At 39.9% G+C, this 15,919-nt stretch overlaps 1 non-coding gene across 1 annotated transcript; it reads left to right on the top strand.

The window, feature by feature from the left end:
• The first annotated feature begins 476 nt into the window (after window positions 1-476).
• On the top strand, window positions 477-584 carry LOC148568418 (small nucleolar RNA R71). The gene has a single exon (XR_015881564.1). It is a non-coding gene; the product is annotated as a small nucleolar RNA R71 (small nucleolar RNA).
• Window positions 585-15,919: the final 15,335 nt, after the last annotated feature.

Below are 15,919 nucleotides of genomic sequence, written 5' to 3'. Positions count from 1 at the left end.
AAGCCTTGTTAAGGCTTTTGTTGATCCTTCCATGAGAAATTTGGGTGATTTCTCCATGAGGGGTTATAGGTGTTCCCATAGGGTTCACCCATGTAATTTACCTCTGCTATTGTAGGCTTCTCAGGATCATAAGCCTCTTCTTCAGAAGATGCCTCTTGAGTACTGTTGGATGCTTCCTTCAATCCATTCAGACTCTGAGAGATCATATTGACTTGCTGAGTCAATATTTTATTCTGAGCTAATATGGCATTCAGAGTATCAATTTCAAGAACTCCCTTCTCCTGAAGCGTCCCATTACTCACAGGATTCCTCTCAGAAGTGTACATGAAATGGTTATTAGCAACCATATCAATGAGTTCTTGAGCTTCTGTAGGTGTTTTCTTTAGGTCAATGGATCCACCTGCAGAAGTATCCAACGACATCTTAGCTAATTCAGACAGACCATCATAGAATATATCCAGGATGGTCCATTCTGAAAGCATGTTAGAAGGACACTTTTTGGTCAGTTGCTTGTATCTCTCCCAAGCTTCATAGAGGGATTCACCTTCTTTCTGTCTGAAGGTTTGAACATCCACTCTAAGCTTACTAAGCTTTTGAGGAGGAAAGAACTTGGCTAAGAAAGCCGTGACCAGCTTATCCCAAGAGTTCAGGCTATCTTTAGGTTGAGAGTCCAACCATACTCTAGCTCTGTCTCTTACAGCAAATGGGAAAAACATAAGCCTGTAGACCTCAGGGTCAACCCCATTGGTCTTAACAATATCACAGATCTACAAGAACTCAGTTAAGAACTGAAAAGGATCTTCAGATGGAAGTCCATGAAACTTGCAGTTCTGTTGCATCAGAGAAACTAATTGAGGTTTAAGCTCAAAATTGTTTGCTACAATGGCAGGGATTGAGATGCTCCTTCCATGTAAATTGGAATTAGGTACAGTGAAGTCACCAAGCATCCTCCTTGCATTGTTGTTGTTAGGTTCGGCTGCCATCTCCTTTTCTTGTTCGAAAATTTCAGTAAGGTTGTCTCTGGATTGTTGTATTTTAGCTTCCCTTAGTTTCCTCTTCAGAGTCCTTTCAGGTTCTAGATCAGCTTCAACAAGAATACCCTTTTCCTTGTTCCTGCTCATATGAAAGAGAAGAGAACAAGAAAAGAAGAAGAATCCTCTATGTTACAGTAAAGAGGTTCCTTATTATTAGTAGAGGAAGAAAGGGAATAAGAGTGAAGAAGAATGGATAATCCAAACACAAGGGTGAGGATAGGAGCAGAAATATGAGATGGAGAGAAGTGTTAGTAAGTAATTAAATAAATAGAAGAAGATGAGAGAGAGAAATTTTTGAAAATAATTTTTGAAAAGGAGTTGATGATTTTTGAAAATTAAAGGGGAAATAAAATTAAAATTAAAATTTAAAACAATTAATTAATTAAAAAGAATTTTTGAAAAAGAGGGAGGTATTTTCAAAAATTAGAGAGGAAAGAGTAGTTAGGTAGTTTTGAAAAAGATAAGAAACAAACAAAAAGTCAATTAGTTAGTTGAAAAAGATTTGAAAATCAATTTTGAAAAGATAAGAAGATAAGAAGTTAGAAAAGATATTTTAAAATCAATTTTTTTTGAAAAAGATATAATTTAAAAAGATATGATAGAAAGATATGATTAAAATTAGTTTTGAAAAAGAATTGAATTTTAAAATCAAAATTAATGACTTGACTCACAAGTAATCACAAGATATGATTCTAAAACTTAAAGTTTGAATCTTTCTTAACAAGAAAGTATCAAACTTGAAATTTTTGAATCAAAACATTAATTGTTGATAATATTTTCGAAAATTATGAGGTAAAATTAAGAAAAAGATTTTTGAAAAATATTTTTAAAATTTTCAAAAATAAATAAGAAAAATGAAAAAGATTTGATTTTTTGAAAAAAGATTTTGAAAAGATAAGATTTTTAAATTGAAAATTTGATTTGACTCATAAGAAATAACTAAATTTTAAAAAGTTTTGAAAAGGTCAACTCAAATTTTCGAAATTTATGAGTGAAATAAGGGAAAGATTTTTTTTTTTTATTTTTGAATTTTGAATGAAGAAAGAGAAAAATACCAAAAAGACTCAATGCATGAAAATTTTGGATCAAAACACACAATGCATGCTAGAACACTTTGAATGTCAAGATGAACACCAAGAACACTTTGAATGTCAAGATGAACACCAAGAACTTATTTTTGAAAATTTTCAAGAAAAGAAAACATGCAAGACACCAAACTTAGAAATTATCAAACTTTAGACACTAACAAATTGAAAATGCATATGAAAAACTAGAAAAGACACAAAACAAGAAAATCTGAAGATCAAACAAGAAGACTGACCAAGAACAACTTGAAGATCATGAAGAATGCAATGCATGAAATTTTTGAAAATTTTTTTTTTTTAGAAAATTAGAAAGATGCAATTGACACCAAACTTGAAACTTGACTCTAGACTCAAACAAGAAACAGAAAAATATTTTTGATTTTATAATTTTATAAATTTTTTTTGGATTTTTTTGAAATTAATTGGAAAAAACGAAAAAGAAGAAATTTTTTTTTTTGAAAATTTATTTTAAGAAAAACGAAAACAAAGAAAAATTTTTGAAAAAGTCTTTGAAAACCAAATAAAAGTTGAAACAAGAAGAAAATTACCTAATCTGAGCAACAAGATGAACCGTCAGTTGTCCAAACTCGAACAATCCCCGGCAACGGAGCCAAAAACTTGGTGTTGTTGCTGGATTAAAAACTTGGCACCATTGTGGTCTGGAAACAATTGTGAAATTGTTGTTCGAAATTGATTGTCCCCGGCAACGGCGCCAAAAACTTGGTGCACGAAATTGTGATCTCAGGCAACTACGCCAAAAACTCAGTACGCACGTCTTAATAAATCATTTTTCATTCACAACTTCGATACAACAAACCAGCAAGTGCACTGGGTCGTCCAAGTAATAAAACCTTACGTGAGTAAGGGTCGATCCTACGGAGATTGTTGGTATAAAGCAAGCTATGGTCATCTTGTAAATCTCAGTCAGGCGGATATCAAATGGTTATGGAGTTTTCGAATAATAATAATAAATAAACAGAAAGTAAAGATAGAAGTACTTATGTAAATCATTGGTGAGAATTTCAGATAAGCGTATAGAGATGCTTTCGTTCCTCTGAACCTCTGCTTTTCTGCTGTCTTCATCCAATCATTCCTACTCCTTTCCATGATAAGCTTTCTGTAAGGCATCACCATTGTCAATGGCTACATCCCATCCTCTCTGTGAAAAAGGTCCAAATGCTCTGTCACGGCATGGCTAATCATCTGGAGGTTCTCGATCATACTGGAATAGGATTCACCCTCCTTTTGCGTCTGTCACTACGCCCAGCACTCGCGAGTTTGAAGTTCGTCACAGCCATCCCTTCCCAGATCCTACACGGAATACCACAGACAAGGTTTAGACTTTCCGGATCTCAGGAATGGCCATCCATGGGTTCTAACTTATACCACGAAGATTCTAATATCTCGGACTCGCTCCTCTGTATTAGATATCTAAGAGATACTCATTCTAGCTTGTTTGCATGTAGAACGGAAGTGTTTATCAGGCACGCGTTGATAAGTGAGAATGATGATGAGCGTCACATAATCATTACATTCATCATGTTCTTGGGTGTGAATGAATATCTTAGAAGCGGAATAAGTTGAACTGAATAGAAAAACAGTAGTACTTTGCATTAAATCATGAGGAACAGCAGAGCTACACACCTTAATCTATGGAGTGCTGAAACTCTACCGTTGAAAATACATAAGTGATGAAGGTCCAGGCTTGGCTGAATGGCCAGCCCCCAAACGTGATCAATATGATCCAAAGTTGAACTAAAAATCATAAGATGTAAATACAATAGTAAAAAGTCTTATTTATACTAAACTAGTTACTAGGGTTTACAGAATTGAGTAAATGATGTAGAAATCCACTTCTGGGGCCCACTTGGTGTGTGCTTGGGCTGAGCTTGAAGTTTACATGTGGAGAGGTCATTCTTGGAGTTGAACACCAGTTTCTAACGGGTTTCTGGCGTTGAACTCCACTTTGCAACTTGTTTCTGGCGCTGGACGCTAGACTGCAGCATGGAACTGGTGTTGAACGCCAATTTACGTCGTCAATCCTTATTCAAAGTATGGACTATTATATATTGCTGGAAAGCCCTGGATGTCTACTTTCCAACGCAATTGGAAGCGCGCCATTTGGAGTTCTGTAGCTCCAGAAAATTCACTTGGAGTGCAGGGAGGTCAGAATCCAACAGCATCATCAGTCCTTCTTCAACCTCTGAATCTGATTTTTGCTCAAGGCCCTCAATTTCAGCCAGAAAATACTTGAAATCACAGAAAAACACACAAACTCATAGTAAAGTCCAGAAATGTGAATTTTAATTAAAAACTAATAAAAATATACTAAAAACTAACTAAATCATACTGAAAACATACTAAAAACAATGCCAAAAAGCGTATAAATTATCCGCTCATCAAACTCATAAAGACTTCAAACAGGAATTAAAACTAAGCATAAAGTATAAACTATCCTAGCATGACTATTTATTTAAAAAGTAAATAAAGCAAAAACTTAAACAAGATTTCAGAAGTTGGAAAGTGTCAACCATGGGACTCAACAACCTTGAGCAGCTTCATCTTTAGTTCATTGGCCCCTTCCCTTTGTCCTTCTTCTTGGAGGGGGAAGAGCCACCTTCATCTGGCTTGGAGGAACCTTCTTGTGCTTTGGTGTCCTTGGGCTTCCAAAATCCTGCCCTTCTCATATAATTCCTTTCATCCTCCTTATGTTTGACTAGGATTTCCTCTTGTCTTGCACTTAGCTCTTCCATTCCTTGCACAAAGGTTCGGTATCCTGGGTTTAGAGTGGCTACGACATTACACAAGTGATTTAGCTTCGCTTGTGTGTTGATGTCATACTTCCTCCTGGATATGGTTCTGGCATCGTAGAGATGTCTGAATTCGGCCAAGTTCCTCTGTTGCCATTTGTCTTGCTCTGCTATTTTGTCTAGTGCACTTCGCACCTCTCTCCAGTCAAATTGTTCTTGCTGCTCCTTCCTCATATGCTCCCAATTCCCTTGGAGTTGTTAAATGTTTTGGTTGACTTGGCTCCATTGTTGTTGTTGAGTTTCCTTGAGTTGATTGACATCTTCCCTCAAGTGGTGTAGATCTCCCTTCATTTGGTGTACATCTCCTTGCAATTGCTCCCAATTGAATCCCTCTGGAAATTTCTGATATTGGTATTGTGGCGGTGGTTGAAGTGCCAGGAATTGAGGTTACTCTTCTGCCTCCTTTTCTTCTTGTTGTTATTGTTGTTGTGGTTCATGGGCATGAGCTCTTCGTTCTCTGGCCCTGTGGAGTGGATGAACAGCCACCACCTTTGCCATCTTTTTGGCAGTTATGAACTTATCTTGCTTCACAAGCACTTCATCAATGATCTTTTCAACTCCAGCCTCATCACATAGCCTCTGTATAATGCTGGGGAATGCCAACCTTGTGTTGTCACTGGTGCTTTTTAGCACTTTATTGATGTTGTTGGCAATCATCTCCCCCACGTTGATGTTCTCTCCTTTCATGATGCTGTAGATGAGTACAGCTCTCTCCTTGGTCACCTCTGAAGTGTTGGATGTGGGGATTAGGGACCTCCTCACAAATTCTAGCCACCCTCTAGCTTAGGGGCTCAAATCTATTCTCCTCAATTGATTGGGTATCCCATCCTTGTCATTGATCCAACGCACATGCATCACACAAATCTCATTCAGGATCTCATCAAACCCAGGGTCTTGCTGCTTCATTCTTTCTTCATAGCTCCGAGTGGAACTTGTCCTCTTCACCATTATCATTCTTTCTATGCTAGAGGGACTGTAGTCAATGGACTTCCTCCTTACATAGCTAATGTAGCCATATTGTTGCCCTGGTTGAGGCACTACGTTGGTATAGAATTCCCTCACCAAGCTCTCTACCACTTTCCTTGGTGGGTTGCATAGAAGTGACCAACCTCTATTGTTGATCTCAATGTTGATTTCAATATGCTTGTTCCTCCCTAATTGGAACCCAACTTCTGGAATGATCTCCCTCTCACTCACCCAACCATAGAATTGATTTTGGTTGAATGCGGAGAGAAACTTGTAGTCATTGAAGGAACTTGAGGATCCAGAGGTTGGTTCCTTGACTTTTCTTTTCTTTGAGGCTGAGCTTTTTGGTGGTGTCATGAGGTTGAGAGAGTGTGTTTGAGAGTGAAACGGGGGTTGTAAGAAAAAGCAAGCAAAACAAGGTTTTGCTCCAACACCAAACTTAGGACTTAATTGTCCCAATCAAGAAAAAAAGAAAGAAAGGAAGTATGGAAAAAGATGGTAAAAGATGAACAGAGAAGGGAAGGTGAGGGCTGTATGCTCTTCGTGTGTGATTGGGGTTGTTGGAGTGGAATAGGAGATGGTGAAGTGGGGCTTTTATAATGGGTGAATGTTGTGGTGGGAAGGGTGGGAAATAAAAAGGGTTAAATGTTTTCCCACTTGGGGAGTGGCGCCTAGTGTGGGAAGAGGCGCCAACTCTTTTCTCACTGTGTCTTCTGCGTGTGTTGAGTTCCAAAGTGTAAGTACACTTTGACTTCCTTACTTTGTGAGTTGTTTACCATGTAGGCCCCATCTTCTCTCCTGAAATGAAACTGAACGCATTAGTAATGACAAAAGAACCCTTTTCACATTCCTTCTCATCAAAAGTGAATTGGATTGCAACTGATGGGTGTCCCTTGGGACACCAAACTTAATTCTTTGGCATCTTAAATTGGTTTTATTATTGTGTATTTAATGTGTTCATAAAAGTGGAATAACATCAATCTTTTCATTTTCCTTTTGATTACAATTCCTCTGAACTCATTAAACCACATTCATGTTCTTACCCAAAGCATTAAATGCTTTCAAACTGGGTGACTTGGGCTACTAGATGATTCTTGGTGGTGGCCACACCAAACTTAATCCTTGGGCTTACTCTTCAAATCAAGATATAAATTGTTTGTACACCTAGATTAAGTTGGTGAAAGGCCACACCAAACTTAGCAATTTAGTTAGTCCTCAGCCCATTCACTCATCATGATCTATGCTTTCATCAAGTTGCAATTCCGAAAAAAATATAAAGAAAATCTAGCTACCAAAGCTAAAATCAACTTTCTAATTTGCAATTGTAAACTAATCCTAATATGGTAATGTAAGATAAATGGGAGACTGAAAATTAAACTACCTAATGCAACAAATTTTTAAACTACTTCTAAGAAGAGTAACTAAATCAAAAAGGATAAAGTGTTGGGGTGCCTCCCAACTAGCGCTTCTTTATTATCATTAGCTTGACATTCCTTCATCTTCAGCTGAGCTTGTAGCTCATTCCCTGCTCCTCTAAGGAGCCTCCCAAGTAGTGTTTGAGTCTATGGCCATTGACAGTAAAAGTTCTCTGAGTCTTGTCCTCCATGAGCTCCACATGACCATAAGAAAACATCTTGAGTATAGTGAAAGGTCCTGACCATCTAGACTTCAGTTTTCCAGGGAAGAACTTGAGTCTTGAGTTATAGAGTAACACCTTCTGTCCCTCAGTGAACTCCCTTCTTGCTATCTTTTGGTCATGCCACCTTTTTGTGTTCTCTTTGTAGATTTTTGCATTCTCATATGCTTGATTCCTAAACTCCTCCAGCTCATTGAGTTGCATTAATCTTTTTTCTCCAGCAGCTTGCTCATCATAGTTTAACATTTTTAGAGCCCAAAATGCTCTATGCTCAAGTTCAACTGGTAAGTGACAAGCCTTGCCATATAACAGTTGGTATGGAGACATCCCAATGGGAGTCTTATAGGTTGTCCTGTAGGCCCATAGTGCATCATCCAGCTTCTTAGACCAATCCTTTCTTGAGCTTTCAACAGTTTTTTCAAGGATTCTTTTTAGCTCTCTGTTGAAAATTTCAGCTTGCCCATTGGTCTGTGGGTGGTATGGAGTTGCCACTTTGTGCTTTACTCCATATCTGAGAAGGAGTGTCTCGAGTTGTTTGTTGCAGAAGTGTGTCCCTCCATCACTAATGAGAGCTCTGGGCACTCCAAATCTGCTGAAGATGTTCCTTCTCAAGAAGCTTATCACAACCTTGTTGTCATTTGTTGCAGTGGCTATGGCTTCTGCCCATCTTGAGACATAATCAACAGCCACCAATATGTAGCTATTAGAGTAGGAGGTTGGGAAGGGTCCCATGAAATCAATCCCCCATACATCAAATAGCTCTAACTCTAGTATGAATTGCTGTGGCATCTCATTTCTCTTGGTTTGATTACCAGCTCTTTGGCATTCATCATACCTTGACACCATTTCCTTGGCATCCTTAAACATTGTTGGCCAGTAAAATCCAGATTGAAGCACTTTTGCTGCTGTCCTTTCTCCACTGAAGTGACCTCCATATGTAGATCCATGGCACTGCCATAATACTTCCTGCCCTTCCTCATGGGGTATACACCTTCTTAGGATTCTGCCAGCATACTTTTTGAACAAATAAGGGTCATCCCAGATGTAGTGTTTGGCATTCTTAATTAGCTTCCTCCTCATGTGCCTATTGATGTTGGTTGGTAGTTCCCCAATAGCCTTGAAGTTGGCTATGTCTGCAAACCAAGGGGATACTCGAATCATCATCAATTGTTCATCAGGGAAGCTTTCATTGACTACTACTTGCTGCATCTCTTCTTCTTGTGGGATCCTTGAGAGGTGGTCAGCTACCTTGTTCTCTGCTCCGCTCCTATCTTTAATCTCAATATCAAATTCTTGGAGCAACAAGATCCACCTTATTAGTCTGGGCTTAGATTCTTGTTTGGTAAGTAAGTGTTTGAGTGCTGCATGATCAGTGAACACAATTACTTTTGAGCCAATAAGATATGATCTAAACTTGTCAAAAGCAAAAACTATGGCTAAAAGTTCTTTCTCTGTGGTGGTATAGTTCCTTTGATTCTCATTAAGAACCTTGCTAGCATAGTAAATAACATGTACTAGCTTGTCTTTCCTCTGTCCTAGAACAACACCAACAGCAAAATCAGATGCATCACACATTAGTTCAAAGGGAAGATCCCAACTTGGTGGTGCTATAATAGGTGCAAAGGAGAGTTTCTTCTTAAGTTCATCAAAGGCTACCATGCACTCTCTATCAAAAACAAAGGGAATATTTGAGACAAGTAGGTTGCTAAGGGGTTTTGCAATCTTTGAAAAATATTTGATAAACCTCCTATAGAACCCAGCGTGTCCCAAAAAATTTCTGATTGCTTTGACATTGCAAGGTGGAGGTAATTTTTCAATTACTTCCACTTTTGCCTTGTCCACTTCTATGCCATCTTTTGAAATCTTGTGACCAAGAACCACCCCTTCAGTCACCATAAAATGGCACTTCTCCCAGTTTAAAACCAGGTTGGTTTCTTGACACCTTTTTAGCACAAGAGCAAGATGGTATAGGCAATCAGAATATGAGTTCCCAAATACAGAGAAGTCATCCATGAATACTTCTATGAACTTCTCAATCATGTCTGAAGAAATGGAGAGCATGCACCTTTGGAATGTTCCAGGTGCATTGCACAATCCAAAGGGCATTCTTCTATAAGCAAAGACACCATATGGACAAGTAAATGAAGTTTTTTCCTGATCCTTGGGGTCTACAACAATTTGATTGTTGCCCGAATACCCATCTAGGAAGCAATAGTACTCATGTCTTGCCAATCTTTCAAGCATCTGGTCCATAAAAGGTAAGGGAAAGTGGTCTTTCCGGGTGGCTTCATTGAGTTTCTAGTAGTCAATGCACATACGCCATCCGGTCACTGTCCTTGTGGGTATCAATTCATTCTTCTCATTTGCCACAACAGTGATCCCTCCTTTCTTAGGGACTACTTGCACCGGGCTTACCCAAGGGCTGTCTGAGATGGGGTAGATCACCCCTGCTTGCCACAATTTCAACACTTCTTTTTGAACCACTTCATTCATAGTTGGGTTTAGCCTCCTTTGTTGTTATCTTGAAGGTTTGGCATCTTCTTTAAGTAGGATCTTATGCATGCACATTGAAGGACTGATCCCTTTTAAATCTGCAAGTGTCCAGCCTATGGCATCCTTGTGTTGTCTCAGCACTCGGATGAGCTCCTCTTCTTGTTCCTTACTCAGACTTGAATTTATGATCACTGGTTGGGTGTTGTTGGCACCTAGATATGCATATTTCAAGTTGGGTGGTAATGCTTTCAGCTCTAGTTTAGGTGGCTCTGCATCTTTGTTACTTGTAATGGTTGGCATGATTGAGTTTCCCGTGGTTGCTTGTGGTGATTCTCCATCTGGTGCTTGTTCCAGCTCAATGGTTCCTCCACATTGTTCTTCTTCCAAGACTTCTTGAACTATTTGTTCCATGATGTCTACCACCATGCATTCTCCTATGGATTCCTTGGGGTAACTCATTGCTTTGAAGACATTGAAGACCATTTTCTCTTCATGCAACCTCAAGACTAGTTCCCCTTTTTGCACATCGATGATGGCTCCAGCAGTAGCTAGGAATGGTCTTCCAAAGATAATTGACGTATTGGCCTCTTCTTCCATGTCCAGCACAATGAAATCAGCAAAAAAGATGAACTCTCCTACTTTCACCAGCAAGTCTTCCACCACCCCATGTGGAAACTTAAATGTTCTGTCAGCCAATTGGAGTGCCATTCTTGTTGGCTTGGCTTCCTCAATCTTCATCCTTCTCATCATGGTCAGGGACATAAGATTTATGCTAGCTCCCAAATCACACAAAGCTTTCTCAATGGTGATGTCTCCTATGATGCAGGAAATTTGGAAGCTCCCTGTGTCTTTCAGCTTTTGAGGCAGCTTCTTCTGTATGATGGCGCTGCATTCTTCAGTCAAGATTATGGTTTCTTTTGCTTCCCAGTTCCTCTTTTTGGTTATAAGCTCCTTCAAAAATTTAGCATAGAGTGGCATTTGTTCTAATGCCTCAGCAAATGGTATGTTGATTTGGGGCCTCTTGAAGATCTCTAGGAACTTAGAAAACTGGCCATCCTTCCCATCTTTTTCCAGTCTTTGTGGGTATGGTGCCCTTGGCATATAAGGCTTCAGGACTGGTTTTAGTGGAGGTGGAGTAGGGATTTCTTCTTTATCCTTGTTCTCATGTTCTGCTGCAACTTCTTCATGCTTATCTTTGCTTGGGGTTCCTTCTTCTACAACCTTCCCACTTCTTAGAGTAATGGCTTTGCATTCCCCTCTTGGGTTAGCCATGGTATCACTAGGAAATGTGTGTGTGGGAAGTGGGATTTACTTGGACAAAATCCCACTTGTGCTTCCAACTTTGAGATTGCTGCGCTGTGATTTTTCAGATTTGACATGTATTCTTCTTGATTAGCATCTATCCTTCTGTCAGTTTGTGCTTGTCTATCCATGAGGGTGGAGACTGCTCCTGTAACTTGTGAGGACAGTTGTGCTATTGCAGCTTCCATTCTCTCAAAGTTGCTCTTGATCTCACATGGTTGCATAGTTGAGGATGGTGTATCTTGCTTGAGGTTATTGTATGTGGGTTGGTTACTATGGTATGATGTGTTTTGTGAGTTGTGTTAGGGTCTATGGTTTCCTGTTTGATGGTTGGGGTTGTGGTTGAAATGCTGATTTGATGAATAAGGCTTGTTGTGGTCCTGGTTGTGGTTTTGTTGATTTCCCTACCCAAAGTTTGGGTGGTTCTTCCAACCTGGGTTGTATGTCTTAGAGTGTGGGTCATATAGTGGTCTAGATGAATTGTTCACATAATTGGCTTGTTCCCAGTCACCTTCAGATTCTGGTGCATTCCCTTCTTGTTGAGGAGTTTGGTCTTGGATGACTGAGGCTTGGTTGGCCTCCATCCTTTTGGTTAGAGCTGCTATTTGAGCTACAATTGCTTTGTTCTGAGCTAACAAAGCATCTATAGAGTTGAGCTCTAGCACTCCCTTCTTCTGAGTCCTCTTTGAAGCATAAAAATACTCATTTTCAACTACAGTCTCAATGACATCTATGGCCTCTTCAATGGTTTTCTTCTTGTTGAGTGAGCCTCCTGAAGAATGGTCCACAACCTTCTTTGCTTCATAGGATAGTTCCTCATAAAAGATGTGTAGTTGTACCCATTCATTGAACATTTCTGGTGGGCATCTTCTTGTCAGATCTTTGAATCTCTCCCAGACCTCATAAAGTGTTTCTCCATCTTATTGTCTGAAAGTTTGCACCTCAGCTCTTAGCCTATTGATTCTTTGTGGGGGTAAAATCTTGCAAGGAATCTGTTCACTACTTCCTCCCATGTAGTTACGCTATCCTTGGGGAATGATTCCAACCACTTTGCTACCTTATCTCTGAGTGAGAAAGGGAACAAGAGTAGTTTGTAGATGTCGGGTTGTACCCCGTTGGACTTTACAGTATCACATATCTTCAAGAATGTGCTGAGATGTTGATTAGGGTCTTCTTGGGCACTTCCTCCATATGAGCAATTATTCTGAACAAGTGTGATGAGCTGAGGTTTCAGCTCAAAATTATTGGCATGAATTGTTGGCTTTAAGATGCTGCTGCTACAATTTCCTGGGTTTGGGTTGATGTAGGAGCCTAAGACTCTCCTTTCTTGCCCATCATGATTTACCGGGCCTCCTCTAGCATTGTGAGCTTCTTCTTCATGGTGGTTCTCCATGTTCTCCTCCATGTTTGTTTCAAAATACTATTCCTCTTCCTCAGCACCAACGACTCCTTTCCCTCTTGCTTCCTTCCTTAATCTAAGGAAGGTCCTCTCAAGTTCAGAATCAAAGGAAGTTGAAGCATCGCTTCTTCTACCTATCATACAACCAACAAGGCAAAAAGCAGGAAAGAAAATGAATGAAAAAATTACTCTTGTTAGAGTGATTGTTAGTGTGAGTGGTGCAATTAATCGAACAGTTAAAGGAGTGGGAATATGTAAAAAAAAAATACTCAAAGAAGAAAGAAATAGAACTCAAAATAAAAGAAAATAAAAAGGTGCTAAATAAAATAAAATAACAAGGAATTTAAATTGCTTAATCTAGCTCTCCAATTGATTTAATCATTGTCAAATTTAAGCCAATCCCCGGCAACGGCGCCATAAAACTTGATGACTGGAATTCACACCCCATTCAAAATTGGTGAATTAGTCCTTTTGGCAAGCGCACTAAAATTATCGTCAAGTAATAACCCATAGTGGAGTGGGATCGTATCCACAGAGATTGGCAAATTCGAGCAGTTTTAATCGATTGATGAATTAGTCAAGCGGATCAATAGGATTGTAGAGTGCAGAATTGTAAATGATAATAATGTAAATGACTAGAATATAAAGAAAAGTAATAAAGTGCAGAAATATAAATGGCAGAAAGTAAAGTGCAGAATCATAAATGACTTGAATGTAAATGGGAATGGGGAATTGCTGAATGTAAAAATAAGCAGTAAAGAAATGGGTAGATAAGAATGGGAAAATTCATTGAGACTGGGAGATGTTGTCTCTTTAGATCGAATCTAGCTTATATCCCCTTCAATCATGCAACTCATTGACCTCTTGGCAATCATGATTGATTGAGCCCCAATCCCTTGGTGACTCAATCTCTCAGATCTTGATCAATAGCCAATTCTTTGGTCTAATTGCTCATGAAGAGAGATATACTTGGTCCCTGATTATGCCACACACCATTATAGGTCCAGGTAGAGGGAGGATTATATGTCACATATCCAAACACTAAAACCAAGATTCTACTCTAGTGTGAGAAGGGATTTCAAGCATGGTTTCATGTTTTCTTTTCCAAGGTTCCCATGAAACCCAATTGCATTCAATCTCTTTCCCAAGATGATTGAATACTAAGCTTTAAGAACGAAATTCCTTCTAGCAAATCAAAGAGAAGATGAAGAGAAGAAGGATTTCGCTATCATCAATCCATCAAGTACAACAGAGCTCCCTCTCTCAATGAGAGGGAAGTTAGCTACTCATAGCTCAAAAAGTACTCAAAAATGAAGTGTAAAAGTGGATCTAAAACTAACTGCTTAACCCCCTTCTTCATTACTCCTTGGGGGTATTTATACTACTCCTAGTAAAATAAAAGAATTACAAAAGTGAAAAAGGAAAATTACATTTTGGAGGGAAAAGAAAACACTCAATAAGCATGACTTCTTAGCTGGCGTGTGGCTGGCGCTTCTCTAGCATGTCACGTGCCCTTCATTTCCAGCTTGGCGTGCCACGCCTACTCCTTCAAGTGGCACGCTCGTCCCTCTCTCAACCTTGGCGTGCCACGCCTTCGAACTTAAGTGGCACGCCATAGTGGATTTCTTGTATTGGCGTGCCACGCCTTCGAACTCAAGTGGCACGCCCCTTGCCTTTCTCACTTCTCTTTGCCTCTGGAAACTTGTACTGGCGTGCTACGCCTAAAGGCTGGCGTGCCATGCCCATGATCTTGTCTTGGTTCCAGTAGTTGGCGTGCCATGCCTCAGTCTTCAAGTGGCACGCCATAGTGAAATGCTAAGGTTGGCGTGCCACGCCTTCGATACCAAGTGGCACACCCAGTTTTTGCTTTTGGTCATTTGTGCATTGGCGTGCCACGCCTGGTTGCTCAAGTGGCACGCCCAGTCTTCAATTGCCTTCAGCCCCTTCTCTGGATTGTTGTACCAGCGTGCCACGCCATGCTGCTCAAGTGGCACGCCCATGAATTTTTGAACTCTTCAAGCTTGGCGTGCCACGCCTGGGTTCTCAAGTGGCACGCCCAAGTGACTTCTTGGGGCTGGCGTGCCACGCCTTCGACACCAAGTGGAACGCCATAGTGAAGGTTCTTCTTGGAATAGTGAGTTAGCATGCCACGCCCCTTTGCTCAAGTGGCACGCCTATAGTAATTGATGGGCCAGGTGTGTCACGCCCAGCTTGGCGTGCCACGCCCCTTTTGTGTCTTCCATTGTAGCTCTCTGGAATTTTGTATTAGCGTGCCACACCCAGTCTCTGGCGTGCCACGCCCACATGCATGCTTGGACTTTTTCTCTGGACTTTAGTACTGGCGTGCCATGCCCAGCTCCTGGCGTGCCACGCCAGTGCATTTTTGTGGCGTTTGCTTCAAATGGCACGCCAGTTTCACACGCCCAGCTTCTTGTTTGTCTTCTACCAAATTTTTGATGCTTTTCTCACCTGAAATTCAGCACAATTCATCTCAAAGTAGTGTACCATAATATTCATCAAATAATGCATGAATTGTACTGATCAAATGAGATTTATACTCTTTTATGGTCTTCTTTATGCAAGAAAGAATGGTAGATGATGCAAGTCATCACCTGTTAGTACTCCACTTGCTAGTCATTTCAAGCTGAGTTCGTAGCAATGTCCTACAAGTGAGAAAGAGAAAGTAGAAATGAAGAAGATTCCATATGCATCTACAGTTGGCAGTTTGATGTATGCTATGGTTTGCACTAGGCCAGATATTGCTTATGCTGTTGGAGTTGTTAGTTGGTTTCTCTCTAATCCTGGCAAGGAACACTAGCAAGCAGTAAAGTGGATTCTCAGATACCTTAATGGTACTTCCAGAGTTTGTTTATGCTTTGGAAGTCGCCAACCTATGTTGGATGGTTACACAGATGCGGATATAGCTGGTGATCTTGATTCAAAAAAGTCTACTTCTGGTTATATGATGACTTTTGCAGGGGGAGCTGTGTCATGACAATCTCGACTTCAGAAATGTGTTGCTTTGTCAACTACAGAGACAGAATACATTGTTGTTGTTGAAGCTTCTAAGGAACTCTTGTGGATGAAGAAATTTCTACAAGAGTTAGGCATCAATCAAGAGAAGTTTGTGTTATTTTGTGACAGTCAGAGTGCTATCCATCTCAGCAAGAATCCGATGTTTCATTCTCGATCGA

Source organism: Arachis ipaensis, chromosome B4 (genome assembly GCF_059453495.1).
Source record: "Arachis ipaensis isolate K30076 ecotype BB chromosome B4, ASM5945349v1, whole genome shotgun sequence".
Taxonomy (NCBI): Eukaryota; Viridiplantae; Streptophyta; class Magnoliopsida; order Fabales; family Fabaceae; genus Arachis; species Arachis ipaensis.
Note: the sequence above shows the minus strand (reverse complement) of the source record. Positions and strands in the feature narration are given on the sequence as shown.